Raw genomic sequence first — 23,769 nt, 5'->3', positions numbered from 1 at the left:
ACTATAGTCTAAAAAATTATATATGCTTCCACGCACTGGAATGATTTTTATTAGCTGGTGACTGTTAAATCTTTTAAAAGAGAGACTGGATTCAGTGATTATGTGCGTGAAAGTTTATGCATATCTATGAACATTTCTAGTTTTATTGTTTAGAAAAACTAGTGAATTTAATATTTTGCATTGCAAGTTTGACTTAATAGCAGTTGTTAAAAATAGCACCATAAGTGTATGAGTGCTTGTTTCCTTGGATGACTTATCATTAGTACATGTAAAATTTATTACTTGCTTCTATCCATGTAAGTATGTTTAGAAAACAGGAGTTATTCTTTTGAAACGATATCAGGATCATTCTGTCTTCTACATAGCTGCTAAATTTCAGGTAGCATAAAGGAGATGAAAACAAACATATAGGCGTTCTGGTATTTCTAGAGTATTCTGGCTTGAGTTGTGGCTGAGTCTGCAGCTCTAGGAGGGCATAGAAAGTTTTATCACCTTATCTGAGGCTGCAAATGTCAAAAACTATAGTTGCTTGTATGTTTCTGAAAAGGAATTGCACTGTCTTTCACTTCAAAGTATCTGTAGACGTTTCATAGCTCTCAGTCTTATTTGAGAATTGCTGCCAGAACCACAAGAAAGAGTAAAGAATTGCTTATAGCTTAAACACATAGTTCCTAATTTTTATGTGCTTACATAACTGGTTATCTGCCTAAGGCACTCAGTTATGTTATAGAGGTTGTGGATGCTCTGTCTCTGGAGATTAAGACCAGGTTGAATGGGGCTCTGGGCAACTGGTCTAGTACCAAATCTGGAGGTCTGTGGCCTTGACTGTTGCAAGGGGGTTGGAACTTGATGATCCTTGGGGTCCCTTCAAACCCAAGACATTCTATGATTCTACGATAACACATGGCAATCTGCATCTTGCAGTAAGTGAAGTAGTGTTTTGAAATTAAAACTAGCCCATATTTAGAGATGTTTCAACAGTTATGCTATTATTTCATTAATGTTTTGCACATGCATTTTAAAACCTTTTTTACATAAATTTCATTGTGAAGTAATGGTTTTTTCTTTTTCTTTTTGTTTTTGTTCCCTTGCCTCCTTGATTATACTCTTGGATTGGAAGGAATTAGACGTTGTTTACGTTATTACTGAAAATCTTTTGTAAATTCATTTCTTTAAATGGTTGTAGTTAGCAATGTTTACCTCATAAAACAAATGCTTTGCATCCTCTGAAGACTAGTTTACCCATAAATGCACACATTCCCCAAGCCTAATGTTCATACAGTTCTATATGCACCAAGGTAGTATGCAGTATAAACAAGCATGTCTTAATAATGCTGCATTTTCTAATTTCAAAAAGTGTTTATAACCTTGACTCTGAAAACTCCATATGACTTTACAAAGATAATCCCTACAGATAAAAATGATTACCTTTGACTTTTTTTTTTTTTCCTTTTTATCTTGCTTCAAAATACTGGAAGTTGTAAAAAAAGGCCTTCAGGTTTTTGTATAAATAAAGACATAGGCACACGCATGCATGTGCATGCACATATATACTTTGATTTTTCATGGACTCTCCTCAAGAATCTGATTTGCTAAGGCCCTTAAGGTTTATTTCAAAAGTGCACTGAACATATTTCAAGGATCAAAAGATTTGAATTCTGAATACTTTTTTTTTTTTTTTTCCCCCACTTCCACTTTTTCAAACAAGAGCAAGCATTTTCCTATAATAGACTCATTGCAACATTGCAAGTCCTGGTTCTAGCAAGCTATTCAAAGTCAGGTGGTCATCTATAGCCTAACTGCTGTTTATCAGTGGTTTGTGCCGAACTGATCAATTAAATATCCCTCTATTTTTTTGGTGAAAATATACATCCACAACGTATTTTTGTCATAAGCTTGTTCATTTGTATTTTTAAATTAGAATAACATAAAAGAGTGGGAGTAATCTAGTTCATTATTATGAGAAGAATATAATCTTATGATCTTTGAATATAATTGTATTTTAGAAAAATAACTGATATGTTTCAGACTAAGCATGTTATTAATTGTCAATATTTTGGTATGTTTTGTTACTTGTAGATAACTGTAATACTTGATCCAACCTGCTAGTTTATTATTCAGATTCCTTGTAAAATTTTCCTTTTTCTGTTCTTCAATATCAGGAGACATATGAGGGATTCATTGCCAAATGTTCATTATGCCTTTTGATGTGGTCTTGTACTGTTCAACTTTTTCTCTCTCCACTTATGATACCATCAAATACTCTTGACTGATTTAGGAGCTGGTTATATATCTATTCCCAGTTACATTCCATTATCCAAAATGCAGTGATAGTGAAAACGCCTTCTCCAGAATTACCACCGTCACCTTGACTTCTGCAGATGTTATTTAACAGTGATTGCATTTTTCCAGTTTTATTGTAGAACAAATTGCTTGTGAACTTCTATGACATGCAGAGGGTAATGCAGGTGCATTTCTCACATATTCCAAGGAAATAGACTGAATACTTGAAGCAGTAAATCTCATTTTGATCTCTGTCGGAAGGATAATGTTGACTCTTTTCCTCTCTCACTTCATCTATGAATGAGAATTTATAAATCCAATGGTATGAAAGGTAATTTGGATTAGGAAAGGGAATACAGAAAAATGTAGATAGTAGACAACCGTGGTATCAGAATTGGCAAATATAGTAAATATACTATTATTCTTGTGTACATTGTAAAAGCTCCCATATAATGAATATTTCAGACCCTTCCACCTTTGCTTTTCTTTTTGAGATTAACTTAAAGCATTTTACGTGATCTTACTGTAGTATTCATAAAATAGTTCAACCAACCATTTATGTTAACAAATAGTTTTTAGTTGCTGAAGTTTGTACAACTGTCATCCGTACATATGATCTAACTTTTATAGGGGACACTGAAGGAAGAACCGATACCAGAAATGAGGAATATGTAGTTAGCAAACCAGTGGCACTGACAAGCAGCTACAATTTTGCTCGTCTTCAGTGCTCAGGGGAACTGGAATCTGTAGATTAGTCCACTGGCATTGGCTGTTAGCAGCAGAGACAGAATGATGGTAAACATGTTCTGTAAGTGAAAATGCTAATTAACATGTGGACTTGAATTATCTTCTTGGCTTCTTGGTATAAAACTCCAGCAGAGCATTGACAATACCCTTCACTGAGGAAAGTACATTGTACAAGAAGTAACTGGCAGATAATGTAGCCAAGGCTCGAAATGGCTTGCCAGTCCTTTCTAAATATCTCAGTGATCATTCTTCATCACTTTAAGTAAATCAAGAAAAACTAAAAGTTTCTATATAATTTTGTTAGGATCCTGGCAATTAAAGAATGCATTGTGGAAGCCACCCAGCGCTCAGGTCCGGATGTCAGAATAATGTTTTCCTCTGAACCCTTTCTTAGGAAGTAGTTATTTTGTTCTTTTTTTTTTTTTGACTGTTATCATGTATCAAGAAGAATTAATATTATTTACCTCATTGCATTCTGTATGAATCACCATACCTTTTTTGCAAATCTTTTTTTATTTTTTATTTGTTAAGGGGCTATATGAGGATTAAAGTCAACAAACTCATTATGATATTTAGATATTTTTTTCCATGGACCATCCTTGATTTGATTTAACAATTTGATTTAAACTGCCAAATAACTGGCTTTCAAGATGTGTTAGTTAACTATGTAGGACACTTAGAGGTGGCACAACTTGTGTTATTTTTCTAAAGTGTTATGTACAGTTATGTAAGTATCAAATGAACAACTGTCTCAAACATACCTTCTGTAATGACAAGATTTTGCCTATAAAAACCCATGAATTACAAAGCATCTCCAGAGGAAAAAAAAAACAAAACTTCCTAACAGCAAGAGCTCTCTACTCTAAATGTTATTTCTGTATGTTGTTTTCCTGAGATTTGCATTTTCTGAAAAGAGGGGAAATGACAGGATTCTACCTTGTATAAATCTTGTATAAAGAATTTCTCATTGTTTTGTCGTATTTGCTGACTAGGTTGATGGCTTAGTAAATGTCTTGAGATACAAAGATATACCTCAGTATGCAAAACTTCTTAGAAGAAACTGCAGTGTTTGGCAGCTCAATAAGACTGAACATATTGGCTGGTTACTTTTAAAGTTTTAAGCACTAATGTTAAAAATGCAAATGTTAGTAGATGAGCTAGCCACAGAAAATTATAATTCTGGGAGTTAATTAAGGAGAGCCCTGCCACAGTACAGTCTTTGGGATAAACAAGGGATGCTCATTGATCTCCTCCTATTTTATATTTGTATTGTATCTGTTATCACAATGTGATTTACAAATTTCTAATTCACTCTTAGAATTTTACTGTTACGTAACTGATACACAGATGGGATAAAGTGACTTTCCTAAAGATTTAAGAATTATTCAGTAGAAGATGTCAATGCAAGTTATCTAGCTAAATGTCTTTGAAGACATGAGCCTCAACATTTTGTTACTTCTAAATTTCTGCTCTAGCATTACTCTGATTGCTGTACATGGCTGATGCTCCCAAATGTTACTCCCTTAATAGTAACAGAGATGTGCTTCATTTTCACAGTCTGTTATTGGATATACATGAGGGCTACTTTGCCACATAAGCGATTGCTGTTGGATTCTGAAGTGTTTCTATTCGGGTGAGGTACAGATAATTATCTTTTAAATAGGAATCTCTAAAGAGAGATAACAAACCTCTCCAAGTCTGAGAGTGCTAGAAGCTGTAAATAGAAACACTGCTACTGACAGTTATGATATTGGACTTAAACTAAGAGTGAAGAACATTTTGCCACCTTAATACAGATCAATAGATTCGTAATGTGGCACAGGCTGATGACTGGATGAGGACAACAGCAGTGTGATACTTGCTTAGAAAGCTCCTAAGACAGAAGCATGCGATGTCATGTGGGAAAAGCACTATAAAGCCAAAAAAAAAAAAGCACTGGAATGTATCTTGTTTTGAAGTGGTTGCTTCTTCACGCCTACAGCTATGCTGTTAAAACATTACCATTGATAAAGTAAAATAAGATTCATTGTCTTGTTATTCATGTTCTTGTGTAACAAGTAAAAGAAAAACAGCAAGTATTGGCCAAACACTTCAAAATAAAGCAGAGTTTAAGGGTTTCAAACAAATAATTATAGCTGAAGTAGATAAAAGAGTATGAGGTCATAGTCATTGCTGTCTTTTCTGTCATTTTGTAAGCATTATTTACAGGGTTTTGTTTTCCATTTCAGTCATTTAAAACCTAAGATATGTTTGTAGTTGATGAAATATGATGCTCATGCAATACCCAGAATATTAGATTTTAAAGTCTGAATTAATTTTGAACTGAATTCTGGGATGACCGGAAGGTTCAGTTTAAAAAGAATATTCTGATAAACTGCAGATATTTTAAAAAGTAAAAATCTATTGAATCTTTTTTTCTTTCTTCTCAACATTTCCAAGAACTGTTTCTAGAATCCAGTGACTATGTGGATTTTAATAGGATTTCTTGGTTTGATAAACTCAACAAAGTAAAATCATGCAAATAAAAATTAGAAACATTCTTCAAGCAATGTTCCTAAAAAAATTTTCAGTCATGAACAGTGGAAGAAACAAAAGTCTATCAAGATTTTTGTTTTCTTCTTTAACAGTGTTCATTATCTGGAGACATAAGGAGGAAAGATGGATTCATACGGCCAGCCATAGGTTTTTGAGAAGACTCAGTAATAGCATATGTATATTCATAAGGAAAAACATTCATTTAGTTTATCAGGAGGAGGATAATAACCTAAGTATGCAAATTTTGCAAAACCTTATTCAGTCATCAGAGTAAAAACATTGTCTAAAAATAGCTCAGATATGAAAAATCCACTGAGTTTATGTGTATCTACTTGTGTAATATTCGGGGGGAAAAAAATGGAACTTGAAACAGGCAGTTAAAAGAAAGGAGTCTAACTATCCACACATATTTGGCCAGTGCAGATGCAAAATCACTAACAGGAATTCTGGTGAAATAGATCAATCTTTAGTATTACTTCTGATTGCTATTTCATTTAATTTAGCAAATCTGTACATTTTCAGTGTAGTTTTCTATGAAAATCTCTGAAACAAGGAAAAGTGTATTTCTTAATTCCACTGTACATTAAATTTGAAAGACTATTTCTGAGAATATTTAGGAAATCTAAAATTTAAAATCCAAAATCGGTTTAAAAAAGAAACTGTTAGTTACATAACACATTTTCTTATAGAATCATAGGTTTAGGTAGAGTTTTAACCTATACAGCTATGTGCATGCTGCTCAAGGCCCCATTCAGCCTGGCCTTGAACACATCCAGATATGGGGCATCCTCTGCTTCTCTGGGCAGCCTGTGCCAGTACATGAATACCCTCTCTGTAAAATATGTCCTCCTAATATATAAACTAAATTTCCATTCTTTTTGTTTAAATTCATTCCCTCTTATCCTATCATTACCATAGTGAGTTAAAAAACAAAGGAACACTCTTCCTGCTGTCCATAAGCTCCTTTTAAATACTGAAAGGCCACAGTGAGTTCTCTCCACAGTGAGGTCTACTTCATGCTGAACAAGCCCAGCTCCTTCAGTAGTTCAGTACAGTTTCCCTTGAGCTAGTAAGCATGAGTACTGAAAGCAGTTCAACTAGAAAAAAACTCAGAACAAGTGACTTATTCAAACATTTTCACACTTTTGTGGTGGATGTTGTAGTGACAATTGTGAAGATACACATTATTATTATTTTAAGACTGTTTTTAAAACAGCTTAGATTTTCCTGGTGATTGGTTTATAGGATTAAACCAACACATTTTTGAAGAATTTCAGGTCTAAAGAGCAATGCATAGCTAGTTGTACATTTCACATTTTCTATGTTTTAATCCAGTTTTCATTATGGAGATGCTGTCTGAAAAAGACTAATGATTGCTAAGAAAAACACTAGCCTTGAGCAACACGATCTCTCATCCAGTGTCACACATTTCCCTAGTGGGTCATTTCAAATGAAAGATTTGTCCAGATCATCAGCTGATAAAATTAGCTCTCACTGGTATTCTGGGCCTGGATGCGTTAGAGATTCTCAGAATGATAGAAAGGTAAGGGGTTCAGGAATGTACAAAGGCACTGAGGCATTTTACCATCCCTCTTATATATGTACTTTTCTTAAGAATATGAGAATGGTGTCATATTACAGAAATCTTATTTCATTGCCAGTGTTTGCAATTACAGTAATGTCTTACCCTTCCTTTAATGGCATCTGCACAAAAATAAAAATGAAACAAATAAAATAAGTCGATCTTATAGAGGATTAGATTGCAAATATATTTAGTTTTGGTCACATGAAAAGGAATGCTAAAATCAAGATGTTCTTTTGTGCTTGCAGTTGTGGCTCATAATGGAGATAGTCTGGTAATTCTGAAGATACTGTATCTTTTAAAAGATAGCAAACTGTATTCAGTAAATTGTATTCTTTTTTTACACATACAACTGCTTCAGTACTTTGTAGCACTAAAGACCTAGGCACAGAAGCCCTTAGAACCATTTCATTTTCATAATACATGAATTCTAAAAAGGTGTACAGATCTTTCAGAATGACAGCTATTTCTGAGGAGCAACTAGATAAGAATTTGTAATTCAATGAAATAGCTATGGATAGTGAAAAAGGAGGGCACATAAAGAAAGAAAAAACATATTTTACCTGAATTGCTCTTCTGACTTTTTATTCTATCAGATATAACTTGTTTCATTTGACTGATGCAAATTGCTATTAATTTTCATACTCTGTTAGGGGCCCTGAACAATTGAAACTTCTTATTTTTATTTACTTTCTACTTCTTATTTATTTTACTTTCTACTTCTGTCTTGTCAGAAAGAGTTGTAATTCTAGAGATAAGGCCCAAATTCATATGTCTTACAACATACATTGATGTCAGTAAAAAATTTAATTTCTAATGTCTAAATAAAAGCATTTAGTAGAAACTGTGTCAATAGAACAAACAATAACGTGCTGGAAGAAGAGAAATACAAATAGGCTAACAGAATTATATTATTGGACCAAACACAGGGTGATAAGAATGTCTTCTCTGGAAGTAGACACCAGTATTCAGGACTCTAAATATGTCCTGAAGCATTCACAACTTGATTTGACACAACTTGATGTAACTTTTTACGTTTAATCCATAACAGACCACATCATATCAGAGTCTAGTAATTAATAATAAGTAGAACTGCAAATATGCAGGCACTGGGCTCTGGATCTCTAACTTCTGATGACTACGTTCTGTCAGAAATTCAAGTATTGCTAATTTCTTTTTGAAGCTGTGTGGAAGGAGGAGCAAGATGAAGCAATGGTGAAAGATTACTTCATGAGAAAAGTCATGAACACATCTGGTCTGCTTCCTGAAGAACTTGGGAGTTAAATGAACAAATCTATACAAAATAATAGCGTGTTTGAGGATGTAGTAGCTTTAATCTCTAAAACTTGCTAAGCTTTATTTACACCACAAAAGAACAGCAACTTAGAGGTCACCTAGTAACAGTCACTTGCATTATCTGCTCATTGTAAAATCTGTAGGAGTCTTTCCACTGAATTCATTGTGTTTTAGATAGGGCCTCAGTTCAAGAATAACCTCTTGTTCTGCTTATTGTATTGAAGTACACAAACTCTGAAATGTTGGTGTGAAGCACCTCCTTTTGTAAATGAATTCTGTAGTAGTAAAACCACAGTTTGTAACAGATCATAAAGATAATGGATGAAATAATTTCCAGTGTACATAAGACAAAAAGTCCTGCAGATCAAAATAAGAATTTCAGTTAAAAAGCGGCTCTCCAGAAGGCAAATTGGCCATACAAGAGGAATCAGCAGAGACAAGGTTAAATACAGTGTATGTTACTATGTGAAACATCAATGCATGACATTTCACAGCAGTAAGCAGGCCCATATGCCCCCAGAGCCCAGTTCGTTCCTCCTCCATTCTCCACTGCACTTTGAACAGTAAGATATCGCTAACAGGCAGCTCGCCCATATGCTTTTTAGCCACTTTGCAGGAAAAAAGAGCAACACATGAGCTGGACTTCTGTCAAATCCTTTCTGGAAATCTGAACGTGTAATGTCCATTGAACCCCATTTTTGTCTCTTGTGGTAGTCTTGTCTTCAAAGAAGCCCAACCAGATGGTGAAGCCTGCCTTTCCTTTCTTAGAGGCCATCAGTCTTTCCTCACACTGTGTATTTCTAAGTGTTTTTCCTGTTTTGATCTCTGAGAAAGACTTTCTAAGACTCTTCTTGCCAGTGAAGTTTAACGAGATTCTCAGATACATTACAACTCTTTGTTAATCCATGGCTTTGTGGTAACTACCTGAACCTACTGAACTTCAACTAAGACATCTTGCAAAAGTAATACGTGAAGAAGCTTCCCTGTAACTCTGGTCATACAACTCAGCTCACCATGAGTAAGTGATAATGACTTCTACTATAAGAGCATCTTTTAACCCCTAAGATCCCAAATGTTTTACAAACTATTGTCCCATTTCTGTAGTCATTTACTGCGATAGAGAGGACAAAGTTCTGTTCTAACAGATAGGTAACATCAAACATCCAAGTAACCACAGGTAGAGTAGAATCACTGTAATACAAAGTAGATTAAAATAGCTTGTTAGGAAGAAATTTATATTGACAGTATTTTAGAAATTTCAAAATGCAATTTGTTCAGCAAGGTGAATGTTATAGCTCAAGTTAGAGTTCAGCTGAAAATTAGATTCCAACCTTTACAATGAAGCCCAGTAGTTCTTGAATGAAAATCCATTTTAAATTTAGTCTGTGAACACGTTTTTCTGCATTTCCTGTATTCCATAGTCAGATTAATACATACTCAAAGACTGTCGTCTATTTCTGAATTATGTTAACATGTGAAAGAGCAATTGCATGTTCTTGGGGAATCTCCTGGTCTGAAATCATCAAGGACAAATCCCTGTCAACAGTGCTGAATGTCAAAAACTTTACCACATTATGTTCCTTCATGACAGCATAAGAACAATAATAGTGGTTAGATTTACTTCTTAGTTCTTTTTCAAGGAATAGTCTTTCAGGGCCTCATTTTGGCCAAAGTTTTTATCTCTTCTGTCAGAAAACAAATATTCTACATGTGGACTTAAGGCAAAATCAGAATGTTAACTGGGAGATTGCTGAGCAATAAGAATCCATTTCCTTCAAGTAATATAAACAAGTTCATATTCTATGACATATGCTATTTTGCATTATGCAATAACAATCTAATTTCTTTCAGAAATACCATAGAAAACTCTGAAGTAAAGCTATATTATTTGTCGCTTACACATATATTGCAATTGAAACAACATTCTGCTGTGAGATAGGAAGCACCCAACAGCCATCAGTTTCTGATAGAGCTAGATGAACTATATGTTATGAATAGCTTGACAGTTATAGCTCGCTATTGTCTTTTGAATTAAGCAGTATATAGAATACAATATTATTATTTTTATTCACTGTAATTATTCAGTATTATTATCAAATAAATATCAATTTGAATAGTAGCCTTGTCATGAACATTGTGATTTCTGCTACTGATTAGGACACTGAGGCTACATGATATTGCTTCCATTCTGTGGATGAGCAAAAGGGATTATTTGGTGAATGATAACACAGAATAGAAACTGTTTATTTTTGCACACATATCTTTGTAGGCAATTCAAATAATGGTACTGAGAAAAATGTGCACTATTTCTCAAAATTACTCTTTGCAAAATACAGCTGTAACAGATGGGTAACAGCTACTCAGGTTACTGAACAGAAAGTTGTAAAAAGACTAATTGACCGACATCAAGTTTCAGCTATTACAGTCTGGATTAGAATGAAATTTTATTTAGGAATTCTATAATTGATTCTTGTTTCAGCTATACATTTTTTTTTATTTTGGAATTTAGTGTCATTTAGATATCAACTTCTGATTTCTCATCTGTGAATAATCCACAATCAGTAACGCTTCTTTTCTATTTGTCTTTTCTTGTCTTGTCTAAATTCTAGGAGAAAAAATTTTGCCTCTAATATGCAAGGCATATCTTTTTCAATAATTGGTCTTCATAGAAGAACTTGTGTGTAATAAAAAGAATGCTTATTGTAGTAGAGAAATGATATACATTTTGCTCTATTATTATGCTTCTCTCTGATTTTAATTGAATTGCTTTTGTTTAATTTTTTTAAATGAAAGACTCTGCAGTCTTAAGAAATTTCAGTTCAAGGATTATAACCCGAGAATGAAGAAATGTAGGATTTTCCGCTATAGTTTAAAAAGAATCCACTTTCCAATACTCCTTTTGTGGCAATTTTCTTATGTTAGGACAAAGAGGGAATAGGAATATTAAATGAAAGAAAAGCTGGATCCTTCACTATTTATTATTGCTTTTGTTTTTTAATTAGAATTATTTGTGATTTACAATTTCTTTTTGTGTTCAAGCCTTTGGGATTACATGGAATATAAAAAAATAATAAAAAAGACTAATATGGCTATGTTGTTAAGGGAAGAAAGAAAAAATATTTAACTGAGTGATTGCTTAGTTTTGGTGGAGAATTATATGTATTAAATATTTCTGCAATTAAAATACCTAAGGCAACAAAGTGCTTGAGAAAGGAATATTAATAGGGAAAGATATGTAGACAGTTTATTATAGATTCATGAAGAAAACTGCCTTCCAAAACTGACCAACTCTTGCTTCTTCAAAAAGGCAGCAACACTATAGTATGTAGTTACCCCATTGTACTGGCCACATGTAAAGTATTCCTTCTTGACTACTGCAGTGAACAACTTTTGTCCTGAAGCCTACTATTTTAAATTTCTATGGTACTAGAAATATCTGATAGAAAATGATAATTTTATATAATCTTCCAGAAACATAATATTTAGGCATAAGGAGGAAAGGCATAACATGATAACCTGCTTTTCGGTATTAGTTTTGACAGTCATGTATATAATTAAGGAGATGGTTCTCTTTAAACACATCTTCTTACTGGTATTTCCTTGAAACATTGGTGAAGTGTCATAGTTTCTTATTATGAAATTCAGAACTTATAATTTTATAAGTTTCCATATGGGATATTCCCTTTTGAAAAGGATGATAAATATTTACAGGCAAATTAAATACCCTTCTAGCTGTTCAGGTAATTTGGTACTAGCCATAAAAAGTAGTCATCTAGAAGTCTGGCTTTCTATTGTTTTTGCATAATTTTTCCTCAGTTCACAGATTAATGTTTTAAGAAGCACTTGTTCAAATTATCTTAGTTGTAACAAAATTAGAATATAGCAAATATTTCCAATCTTTTCTGTCCTGATCCAGATGAGAATGTAAGAACAGCTGTGGAATGTCAGTCTGTCTGTCCTAGCAATATATCATACATACATGTAATCATAGCAAGAAAAGGGAAATGCATTGATAATACTCTCCTAATCTCCAAGTATTTTCATGTTAGGATGTTCTTGAGAGAATTTTCACATATTTAGTGACCGTCAGTTCTGTTCAGTGTCCTCCGTGTCCATGTAAACTTTCAACATCTTCAGCACCGTTTACTCAGAATGAAAATGAATAAAAGTAATCCAAACCGAAATACTTATATCCAACTGTTCAATTAAACTTCAAATACAACAAATGCAACAAAATAACTTTCCTTGACAAAAAAGAAATGTTATCCTATGTGGATAAAAAAGCAGTTTTCATATTTATGATCCAAGGCATGGGACAAAACTTTATTTATTTGTTTGCTATATATTTCTCAGTATAACTTTAGGGCACAAATCTGTCAGTGTTGCCAAGATTTGTAGCAGGATGTCTGTGAGGAAAACAATGAACAAGGAAAAGGAAACTTTTATTCCATGTAGAAAAATATTTTTATTTTCTTAGGCAGAAATGACAGGATCCTTTGACACAAAAAACTGACACTGCTGATGTAGGTCCATGTGGAGAACTGTGCTGTCTGCTTATTTTCTCTGCACCTCTGTAACAAAACTGTATGTCTGTGGCTTTTATCTATTTCAGTGTCATTTAAATTCCTTTCTATAAGCTGAATTTTCCGAGAAACAGAACTTCTGCATCAAGGTCCCTCCTGATTTTAGTATGAAATTCAAAAAAATTCAGTGGGAAGAAATGTCCTGTTCTCGTTCTACATACTCCTTCCAAGTTGTTCCTAAATGGGGGTCCTAACAGATACCTGTCATCAGAGAGTAACCGTCTTTCACTCCTGTAACCTAACATTCCATATAGGTCTACATTTTGAAACCTTATACACACATCCTTTGAATTCACATGCTCATGACTATTAGAAATGCTGTAACATATCAGGAATGTGACTGTCACTTATGCCTTCATCATGTCATGTTAGCGTATGCATATTCTACATTTACATTAACACATTACTTCATGTTTTGCTCTGGCTTGATTGACATTCAGCATACTAAATTACCTCCATTCTTGAATATATTTAACTGATTATAGCTTTGATATACACCCTCTGATAAATGGTTGTGCTCTAATTTTCAGATGCAAACACTCTGATAATCAAAGGAACCTTCTGTTTATGCACTTCTCATCTGGCAGTATAACTGAACTGCTTTTAAATTAGTTTGAGAGCTTTAAAATTTATAGGCTTATAAATGCTATTATCTAGTTTCATGTTTGAAGTTATAAATCCCTTTTATTCCATGTCACTTATTTTGTTTTAAGTTTATTCCAATTTCCATACTGTCTGATTCTATTCCAAGGCAATTCATAGCCTGAAGAAAACCCTTTTAATATAATTTTGAAAAAGATCTAATTATGACAGTCAGATCCAGCTAGTAACCAGTTTTAAGAGTCATGAATCACCTTTCTCGAGATGATGAGGAGACTATGAAGTATCATTGAATAGTATGTATTCTGAAAGCCTCTTTATGCATCAACTTTCTATTCCTGAGAGACAGCATATATATTAAGGCATAACTAAAATAAGATTTTTACAGTCTTGAAAAGAGAAGCTTTAAGAATTAACTACAGCAGTGGTAAGAATGATGTTGTTAGCTTTTATTCATCACTTAGGGCACAAGCGAATGATTCAAAGGTCCATAAATAAAAACTGAATAGTCTGCTAATTCTAATTTTAGTTCCAATTACAAATAAACAGTATTTTATAATTCCTGTATTTTACTATTTCCTCCAGATCATGTTTCTGTAAAAAGCACAAACTGAAAAGTAATGTGGAACTTGAAGTTCCATTTCCAAAGGAATTGTGGAAGGATAGAAATCTAAAAACTTACAGAAAACAAAATCTTCAGTTTTCTTAATGGTGAGAGTTGTAAAATGCCATTAATGGAAATCATGACAGGATATCACTCCAAGTCTGAGAAGTCTCTGGCTTCTGGAGCTGGGTTTTCAAAAGTTCCTGAACTGCTTAGCCAGGGATACTTGTGAGCTACTTCCAGGTCCGTCAATTTCAAAAACTTTGTTGAAGAAACCTTGGAAGTCCTTGATAATGAATGCAGAGAGGAGACGGGGATGATAAGAAAAAAGAATTTAAATTTGAGAATTTTTAATGTGCAATTTGTGTTAGCTTTTCATCAAGAGAGAGCCAAATCATCCAACAGTTAGGAATTCCTTTTGTTATTACTCATTATACAGCTCCATAGTTAATTGCACTTAATCCAGCATGTCCAAATATCACACCTCGTCAGAGCTTTCTCTGTTCTTGGAATTATTTCTGTCTGTACCAGAAATTCTATTTTGATTAAAATGAAAAAAATTTAAAACATAAATCTTCCTGATTAATCTTATCTGTGGCGAATTCCCAGTTTGCCACAGAGGAACATTCTTTTGAAAGAAAATTCTGTTGCATCCCAAACCCAACATCAACTTGTCAAATGGATATAGGTTTGATTTTTTTTTTTCTGTCATCTTATCATGAAATAAAGTAAAACAAAACAAGGAGATAGAAATATAGGAGAATAAAACACAATGATAAAAGCTGATAAGAATTTGAAATCTTCTACCTCCTAGAGCAAAATCGTGCAGCAAAAACTGATTGCCTGTAATCTTCCCTTCTAAATACCAATAATAATATGTCAAAAAATGAGATTACATGGTGTCATGATCTAAGGAGTTACCTGTGCAAATCTTTACTGACTTGCATTTTACTAGATTTTAAGGGTTACAAAAATATTGCAGTTTGCTGGTTTGAAGTTCACAATTTGGCAAAACAGTTATAGAAGCTTTGACAGTGAACCTGTTGACTTAATAGGTAAAACAAAGCACATAGTACATTAAAATATCAAAGTGCAGTGCCATTCAGGGATAAACAAATAAGTTCTAAATAAAAACTGGAAGGTATTGTCTAAAAAGCGGTGTAAAAGTGTTATTCAGTATGTGGGATCTGCTATATAAAGACATATTAAATGGTTTCACTGAGGTCACCTGATCCCATCCCAAAGGAAAGGAGCTAATTGTCTTCTTTTAATATGAAAAATCTGTCCTTAACAGCACTTCTAAACATATTTTAAAAACCTCAAAAATATGTGTTAAAGGAAAACCATTTAATTGATTTCATTAAGCTGTGCCCTAAAAAATGAAGACCTATATGGTGTCTCATGCTTGTAAATGCAACACAGCTGGACAGTTAAGAACGTTTCCTTTCCCCACTGCTCAAATATGGATAGATCTCGAAGTGACTTACAGAGTTCAATGTTATTATTCCCATTTTTTCTTGCTGGAAGTAATAGAGTTAACTGAGGCGTAGACAAATTAGAGTGACTTGCAAAAGTTTGAAGAGCTTATGACCTTGCTAGTAGGTCATGGGATAAAAATAGAAGCTGAGATCACTGGTACTCAGAAATGGCCACTAGACTATGCTTTGCAGCAAGGCTTGTGGTAAAATCATTATTTGTATGCCTCTAAAGCATGTGTTTGAAACCCATGTTTTTACAGAATCTTCTTGTATGGCAGGCATGAAATAAACAGATCTGTGTTTGTGATGTAAATGAATCATATAAATACTGTCACTTTCGACACAAGAATTCTGCAGGAAGTCAAATTAATTTACTGACCTCCTTCAAACACTAAGTGCTATCCTCTCTGGCTATAGTTGATGTAATTGGCTGATGAATTGAAATCCAGGATATCTCAGACTGGACAGTGGAGGTTGCTATCAGCATTGCTGAATTCTGTCTAATTTTTGTTATTTTGTTACTGTTCATAAATGATAATTTATGTTATGGCCCCAAAGCCTGGCTTATTTTTCTTTTTGTTGAAAACAACATCAGTAAACTAAATAAATCACATTCTTATCTTGGTTTCCCAAAGAGTGTTTTCCTTCTGCATCTCTTTATGTGAATTTGCATCTTCAGTGATATCCAAGGTCAGGTGACGCCCTTGAAAGTTTTTTTACCTTCTTACCCCCAGCAATTCTGACTGCCTAGGAGGAGGTAAAGCTCAGATTTTGTCACTGTGTTTTAAAGTGTTTGTTTGGGAATGCTGCAATGCCCTTTAGATCTGTGCTCTCCCATATTTTGACTTGGGACAGTCACAGAGTACTCCTGTATTAGAATAAGTGATGAGCTGAGAAAAAAAAAGATATGTTCCAGTAACCTCATCATTAATCAGAATTATGTCTCATATTTACTTAGAGAAGTGTATTGGCTTTAATAACATCAACATTTAATGGTGAAGATCTGTGAGCAGTAAGGTTACCATGTGATACTAAAAAAGCTAGCATACCTTCCAAGCCCAATTTCTGCAAAGATATGGAAACACTTCTTGAAATCTGGATAAGAAAAATGCAACACTTTTTTCCTTTTCTCATATTTTACTGTGAGACTGAGTTTAAACATCTAGTTCTAGTAAGTGCTTCCCTTCTAAATCCCACTGAAAGAATACTTATCTCCAAAAGATTAAAATAATGTGACTTAAATTACCAGCTGTTCTTGTTCAGCTAGCCTTTTGCAATAATTTCTCATGAACCTTCATAAAGTTAAATTTCTAAGACAAATTCAAGGATGAGAGCACATTTTGAACTGTAGTAGGAAGGACTCTCAAAAACTAAGCATGCAAAATACTGAAGAGTAGGATTATTGTTAATCTAGAAGAAGCTTAAATACAAAAGAATAATCAGACTGAAATTTCCTATACAGTCCATCTGAATTATTCATAGTGATACCTGTATTGAAGATGATAACATCTAAATTGCTTGTGAAGCAGTTTCTGAATTAGTCCAGTCTATACCAGTTTATTAAATGAGCCCACATTTGGTACCATTTTACTTTAGTTAAATAATCTGTAAATGGCCAAATCAGGAACTACTACACAAAACACCTCCTTTTGCTGACCACAGCCTTCAGAAACAAACAAACAAAATAGAAACAAAAAACCCAAGAAGCTCGGGGTGCTAACTGCTTCAGCTGCTCCACTCTGATTTATCAGGGTTTATGCTATCAAATGCCAAGTACTTCCGAGATGTGTTCTGTGCTACCCTTCTGTTGTATTAGCCAAAACACAGCTGATTGTATCTGTACTTCTTAAATTAGGAATTTAAACTTGGATTGGAGTTTTACACCGCATAAGCTCTGAACAAGAACTGCTATTTAAGTCCGATGTAGAATCCAGCTTTATGCCACTACTATAGATTACATTAATACTAGACCTGGAGTTGAAGTTCCATGGAATTAGCAGTTTCAAGGGAAACTTCACATGAGAAAATGTAAACAATGGAAACAGAGCAATTCTGGTTGCACAAGATTTTCTCAAAACACAGGTTTGAAAAACACCTTCAGAGCCAAAGCAACTAAACCTTGATAGTGCTTAGCTGAATAAGTATGTATTTGGCATTTCTTTCTGTCTTCTGAGTATTTCACAAGAAATGCTGTAAAACAACTTTTATTGTGAGGGTTCTGATACATTGTCTTTTCTTTGCTTGTTTTTAAATAAGATCTGGCTATACTTGAAGAGCTCCTCTTCTAAGATGGAAATATGCAGCTCCATCTTTAAATTATAATTCTGGAAAGAAACTGTCTTGGAAAGTTGTGGTGATTATAGTACCTTTTGCTGTCTATTTAAAAGTACCGTTGAGGTCAGTTTGAAATCAGAGTGAAGTTTTTGATCAAGTTATTTTCTCTGTGAACGTGTTCAGATTCTGGCAAACACAAAGAAGAATTGCCTTTGAATAATGTTAGTAGACAAATATAGTTAACTCAAGCACAATTCAAATTAGCACCAGGTGTTTATTTTATCATCTGCTCAAAGTGTTTAAAATCAATGGATAAGAACTTTGATCCAGAAGTCCAGTTTTTCACTTAGATATGCATTTTTCCATTGTTGCTTATGGTTTATAAAATCTGGATTTCCATTGCTGGACTTACATAGCATAAAACTAAGAAATAAACTGCACAATTCTGTCCACTCCTCTAACAGACACAACTGTCTTCTCAAAGTCTAGAAGAAATTGCATTATTCTAATTCTAAAATTTAATTTTCTATAAAAACATCTGTCTTTGGAAGAATAGCAACCTTTATCTTAAGCCTTCCAGGAAACTTATATGTAAATCATACTAACAGAGCAGAGGCTAAAATAGGAAGGCAGTTTTTCTGACAAAATATAAATACAAATTTTACTGTATTAGTGAATTTTTGGTTGGAATAGAATGAAAATTATGATGCACCACTTCAAGATGATTCATTCCAAATAAGGTTTATTTAGTTATCAAAACAGGAGTTTGTAGAGCAAATAAAATCAATTTTGTACATAAAAGATATTTCCAAACCACACTAACTGTTTATTTCTGATTTCACATTTAGCAGAAATGTTATTGTGTAGCTTGTTTTCTATCATTTTTGAGTACTCTGGGAAGCCCAGATCTGTCAGCCTCCATGAAAGATTCCATCTATTTGTTGTTTGTTTTCTTTTTTTTCCCCAGCAGAACCTTTCTTAATCCGATCATATTTTATATTCGGAAATTATTTGTGGTTCTGTCTTCAGTACATGAATTAGCTTAGCATAGAATTTTTGCTTTTCCATTTCTATTGTCATTGGAAAAGAAAAAAGTTAAAACCAAGTAGAAAATACTACAGAAAAAATGTAGCACTCACATTCATATTCTTACCAGTCTCTGTGCCCTACATATTTGTAAGGGAGAGTATAATCTATCTTCAGCTGACTTTCCTTAGTATGTCCCAATTAGGAGGATAACTGCACCAGAAAAAACTCTTACTAATAAGAAAAAAATTACTTCTAACAATATAAAAACATAAAAGTGTTTAAAGATACAGTTGTGTATATTTTCTCAGTGTTTCTGAATATTAATTTGACCAAGTGAAAGCACCATATATTTATTATACCATCCTTCATTTTACACTTCCTTGGGAGAATGTGTCGTTCAATGTAGCCAGAAGGTGAAAGTCCTCAGTATATAGTCATTCAAAAAAAAGTCCTTTTGATACAATGACTCATACTTAAGCTGAGAGAACACACTGTATTGTGTTCTTCTTTAATTTCTGTTTTCTTATGTGCTTTTATTGTTTGTTTATATATATATATATATATTTATATTTATATTTATGTTTATATATATGTATGTATGTATGTGTGTGTGTGTGTGTGTGTATATATGTATATATATGTATGTATATTTAAGTCTATAGAGTTATATATCATCTGCTGGGAGAACAAATCATTTCCAAATTGTCTGTATCACATGTAGTTTTCAAAAGGCAAAAATTGTATGCGCTTTTCTTCTGCATTTCACGCTACAAATAGTAAAAAAATGAAAACACTATAGGATAAAAATGGTTTGTTGTATTTCCTTCCCCCACAGTGTTGTTGGTTTTGTTTGTTTATTTTCCCTATAGGACATAATGTTGTTCTTCACTGACACTTGACACTTTTAAAGAAATCATGAATTCTAAGCACACAAAACCAGATGTTCAGGAATTTCTAGATATCTCATATTCACACTATGCTGTTTTCCCACTAGTCTGAAAGCTGCTAGAAAATAGCAAAGTCTCCTTTTAATTCTAGTTATGAGATGCAGTGCTGTTCTTTTTATATATATTTATATATATAAAAGTCAAAATCAGTAAGGGAAATGTGACAACAAAGTGTCTATAGTCTTCATATTTTTTTCCTACTGTAACTGACGTGTACTGAACAGAAAGTTCACTTAGCATTTTTGTATCTTCCATTATCAATTACTTCCATTTAGATTGTATATAAAAGTGAATGACTTCCTGCCACAATTTACTATCTCTTTGTAGAAAGTAGAGGATGCAGTTAGGGAAAAAAGCCTCTGAGAATTCTGCAATCATGCCTCATTCACTGTTTCCATAATTTTATGACCCATTTACCAAGAACAAATCACTATAAGTGAAATAAACTCTTTAGAAAATAAATGAAAAGAAGAAAAACAAACAAACAAAGAATCTTGAATGATGAGAGATGGTTTAATATTTACCAATTCCAAGGACATTCATATAGAAATATATGTTGTTTCTGTGTAAAGCAGCATAATTACCATTGAATTATTCAGTGTAATATTTTAGGGAATGAGAATCACAGTAAAAGGAGGTAAAATGTAAGCAGAAATGTAGTCTGAAATGTAGAAGGGTAGTCGGGGTAGACTTTTGTAGAAACTACTAAAAAATGAAGCAGTGTCTGTAAAGAAGTAGAGAAAGCTTTGTATTAAAGGAGACATGATACTAAAGAAGAGAAAAAGCCTTCAATAACGTGCTCTGATGACTGTAGTGAAAGGAATATGGATTACATATATCTACATATATGTAATCTACGTATATGTGATCTAATATATTTCTAAGATTCAAACTTCTTACGTGCTATAAATTAACTAAAAACATAGATACTATTGAAATTGTTCAAAGTCTGATTTTCTTTTGATTAATTCTCTTCTACGCGTTGTCATTGAAAATATAAGGAATGTTCTGAAATTTAAATAAGAATAAAACAAATGCCTGTTGTTTTCCACATGACAGCTCTTTACTGTTCATATAATTAGCCTGCAAGACAACAGAAAGAGAAAAAAGAAATGTAACAATCAAGTTGTCTTAAGCACTATAGCAGTCTAACATTTGAATCAATTGGCCATGAAAAGGTGAATTGCATTGAACTACTTCTGTAACTTCTGAGTGACAGTTGTGGAGGAGGCACTAAGGCTCTTCTGAAAAACTGGGAAACATATCAGCAGCAGAAATTTTATATTCACATTATTAGCTTGAGCCTACACTGGTGGAGCACAGGTGATCAGTTAAGTGCTTAGTTCAGAATTCTGCATGCAGATGTACAAATGTGTCCTGAAGGGGATGTTTGGGTGAATTTTTTCTTTATTTTAGCTAGTGTTTATTCACATTTGTTACCCCACTTTTGGAGCAATAACAAATTCATCTCAAATTTCAAGAAACATAACTCTAAGGAAGCACAAATCTTCTGTCATTCCTAGTTCTTCAGCATACAAATCATCAATAGTATTTCTGGCTTCTAATTATAAACAAGTCTAAACTAACCAGAACACAACAACCTACCCTTCTTTTATCATGTATTTCATAGATAGTGGCCATTTTTTATAGTCTATCACTACTACAACTAATCTGTGTTTTCCAAATATTAACACACTTCATAGTCAAAATGGCCAATATTATCTCTTTTTTCTTTTTTTAACCAATGCTATCTGTACCGTCCTTCTCTTGTTCCTTTTTTTCTTGTACCTTGTTTAACTCTACCACGTTATCAAACATGAGGAAATCTAAGTTTAGTTGGAAATTTATGGAGTTACAAGATGGAATCTGTACTATTTTTTTTCAAATATTGTAAACTTTCATTTTACTTTGTTCTGACTTACTAGTTTTGCTTATATTTTGCCTTCCAAAATTAGGATAAGAATATAGAGGTATGTAGCAGAAAACACAGATACTGAAATTACATAAGAAATATATCAGCAAGTGGAAGGCATGTCCTATTTCATGTTACTATTGCCTTAACACTTTTAGAAATAATTCTAAGAGTTATATACTGGTGTGATAATGTTGTTTTTCTAGAAAGCAAGATGCTGTGCTACAGAGGACATGAAGTCATCACATCATTAGATTATACATTCAAGACCATCAGACATAACACCTAAGCACTCAGATTGGCAACTCTGTCCATGGCAGCTTTGTGTACTCCGCAGGCAATAATGTTCTGTGATAGGTTCTATCTTTAGGATACATTGTTCTGGAAGCTCAAATAATTCTCTGATTTCTTTGTAGGAGCAAACTACTGTACATGACTTTAGTGAACTTAGCTCCCTTGAGAAATACTGTTGGGAATGAGAACACCTCTTGCTGGGATTGGAGAGGTTTGCACAATACGTGCAGTAATGTGACTTCTGTAATTGCACTTTGGCCCCAATTTATATTTAACACCTTTGAGCTTATTTTTAAGTGGTTCTCATAAAAGGATTGGCAAAAATATTTTCTGTGAAATGACTGTAACAAAAATGTTCTTGTGTATGAAGCACAGGCATATATAGACATCCTGGTAAGAAGCCGTATTTATGTAAGAATTGTGTTAGAATCACCCTTTCATTTCATACACCAGAAGCAATGAAACAGCTTGTTTCATTAGAAAGGCTTCTGAGAACTTTGGAGATAAAAAAGTAAAATATTTAATAGAATTACACAGATTCATGGCCTTGGTAACTTGCTTTTATTGAAAATGGAGAAAATAATGGTAAATGGAGAACATATTGTATTATGGTCAGGCTTAAAAAAAACATTTTTGTTCAACAGAAAACAACAGAGAACAATGATTATATATGAATAATCATGATGGGATATTTTTAACATAGGGAAATGTGATATATAGAAAACCGTGGACTATGGAAGGTGAAGGTGTCAGAGTTTAGCTCTAGTAATTATATTACATAGCTTTGTCTGAACTGAGTAGTGTTTGAAGACACAGAATGTAAGTAATTTGTTAGAATTACACAAAAAGGTGTCATTTGAGGTGTTACATAGCAATTACTGTGGTTAGGCCCTGGAACAGGCTGCCCAGGGAGGTTGTGGATGCCCTGTCCTTGCAGGTGTTCAAGTCCAGGTTGGACAGGGCCCTGGGCAACCTGATCTAGTAAATGTGTATGTTTGGTGGCCCTGCTAGGCAGTGGGGTTGGAACTACATGATTCTTGAGGTCCCTTCCAACCCGGGTCATTCTGTGATTCTGTGATTCTGTAATTACTTGTGGTATTGATGCCTGCAGTATGATACCAGGTGTATACCATAGATGTCATTGTAGTTACTGAAGGGGGTCAAATTAGAAAAAGACATGATTTCTGTGCATATCAGGTATTTAAAGCATGCACTCTTGTTTTTCTGGTGTAGATGGAAAAGACATAGGTTTACAAGTATGTTGGTAAAAAGACAAAATAGTCAGACTTCATACATTCAAATAATGTTCTTTCAGAGGATCACAAAAATATCGTTGAAAGGAAGCACTCAACATGGAAACATTGAACGATTTGTGTTGGAAGGGATCTTTAAGATTTTTTAGTTCCAACCCCCCCGCTGCTGGCAGGGACACCTCTTCTAGACTAGGGGAGGGGGCATTCACAGTCCCACTGGGCAATCTGTGCCAGTGTCACACCACCATTACAGTAAAGAACTTCTTTCTAATATCTAGTCTAAATCTACCCTCTTCCAGTTTAAAACCATTTCCCTTTGTCCTGTTGCTACACTGCTCTTCTAAAAAGTCCC

This window comes from Coturnix japonica, chromosome 5 (genome assembly GCF_001577835.2).
Source record: "Coturnix japonica isolate 7356 chromosome 5, Coturnix japonica 2.1, whole genome shotgun sequence".
Classification (NCBI taxonomy): Eukaryota; Metazoa; Chordata; class Aves; order Galliformes; family Phasianidae; genus Coturnix; species Coturnix japonica.
Note: the sequence above shows the minus strand (reverse complement) of the source record.